We start from the raw sequence: 2,174 nt of genomic DNA on the forward strand, positions 1-2,174 counted from the left end.
ACTGCACGCCGCTTCACGCCGACCGCTTCACGCTTACGCTTCCCGCTGCGCTCGCGTCCTAGCGCCCATTTGCCACCAAGCGCACGCCGCCCAACACCGCACGGCCCTGCACGCTACTCTGTATATATTTCACCTGCAATAAACTATCTTTTCTACCTATACTGTGTCTACGCAAGCTTGAATCTCCCTTCCTCTCGAACCCGGACACCGACGAGCCGATCCAAGCGTCGAGCGAGGTGACCGCGTTACATCTTTATGATAGTCAAAATACCGCGTGATACCAGCAGGAACTGGTCGACGATAATACTCAGCATGTTAATCTTGTTGTAACCAATACTTATATAGATGACCATAATAATCTGTTGATATAAGTAAGTGAGATTTACTTTTTATAATTTTATCGCAGAAAAGAATTTAGATGCAACGCTTACAAAATATTGAAGGCAAGACATAAAACTTTTCACAAGCACAAACTGGTCAACGATAATACATGAAAATATTTTAATTAATTTTTATATGTGTTATCTAATTTGTTTTTGTATAAATTTAATTGGTAAACCTTCGAAAAACCCACCTATATGAAATAATGGGTAAGAATACCCAATTCCTACGTATTATTGCCTTCTGAACGAATATGAACTTAAAAATGTGGCGCTCGGAATAAGAAACATCGAAAATCGCAAAGAACGCAGAACGCTCTGCGCATTACATGTACACGGTTCACGCTTGTATGCGTATCCCCTCTACACGCTGTGGCATGCTGCAAAGTCCCGAATCTGGCATCAGTGCTCGCAAGTCGAAGAGAAACGCAAAAATCTAACCAAACACAAAAATCCAACCCATGTCCGAGGAATGAATTTTTATTAGTAATAATTCACCCCTGGGATATAGGTTTGGGTTAGGTTATATCTTACGGAAGTGGAGCCCTCCCGTAGGGTGGGCAGAACCCACTGCATCCACGCATCAATGTCGGTCGCGAATCTAAAATATATGCATTACAATTCTGAAGGGTCAAGGTTACGTGTAGAGTGAACATCGCTTCGTCTTGCAAAGTACATGCGTGGACGCAGTACTACAGCGTATTTTGCTATGCACTCCAAACACACTTCTATAGTCTTTACCAACTCGTGTATCATTTTCAACACTTTGGTCAAAATTGTTCACTCATGCAATTCGCAAAAACCTAGCGCTAATACATGTCATCGATGCAACAGCTTAATGTTAGAGCATATGTCATTTTTCGATATAGGGTTCTCACCCCATTGCGGAAATTTATCACAAGGGGTAAAAGTGCATAATAACGGACTCAGTCCCAATGATCTTGATCTTGACATATGTCGTCAAAGTCACTGTCCTGAGTATCCTCCAAAAAGTTTTAAGCGTCGCTCGTTGTTTATTAAAAAGTTATTAACAAAAAAGTTTACTAAATAAAACATAATTTTTCTAACACCATGTACATTTAATTACAGTGTAGCTTAGCACATTTATTTATTTATATGTATTAAATCGAACACGTGGGCGGGGGAGCGGCTCCTTTAACATATTATTTTTCTATAGATAACTTTTTTCCTGCGTAGCGTATTCCTACTATAATCTACTGTTTATTTATGTGTCTTTGTTAATATAAACTTGTTCCTGTATGTGATCGTTCAAGTCATAGTCTACTTCCTATTATAACTCGCCACATAACGCCCGGATCGATTATTTATTCGGATTGTTGGAGAGCGTATGGACAGTTACATAATTTACCTTACCAACATAAAACTGTAAACCACAAACAAAATTTCGTTGATCCCACCATAGGCGCTCACACAAAATATAGAGCGTTTGTGGCGCGAAATGAGAGCGGCATTGGCGCGCTATGGTACACGTACGTATCATTATGAGACAGATCTTGCAGAATTTGTATTTAAGAGACATTATAAGTTCAACGAACGTTTTAATGCTTTTTTCGGTATAATGAGCAAAGCATATCCATTATAATAACAATTAATAAACTTTTTTCATTATAAAAATAATGTATTATTAATTTCTGAATCACTTCTCGCCTGCTCAGAAGTAAAAGTTATAAACTTTCCTTAAATGTGGACCTCGCTTTACAATGTAGCATGTACTTTGTAAGTTGTAAAGCGAGGTTCACCCTGCCTACCGGCGGGGGGGGGGGGCGGGGGGGC

General features: G+C 39.7%; 1 pseudogene; it reads right to left on the reverse strand.

Moving 5' to 3' along the window:
- The window catches only part of LOC115239331, a 7,899-nt pseudogene that overhangs the window by 3,453 nt on the left and 2,272 nt on the right, over positions 1 to 2,174 (reverse strand).

Source organism: Formica exsecta, unplaced genomic scaffold, assembly GCF_003651465.1.
Source record: "Formica exsecta isolate Colony F162 unplaced genomic scaffold, ASM365146v1 scaffold371, whole genome shotgun sequence".
NCBI classification, from domain to species: Eukaryota; Metazoa; Arthropoda; class Insecta; order Hymenoptera; family Formicidae; genus Formica; species Formica exsecta.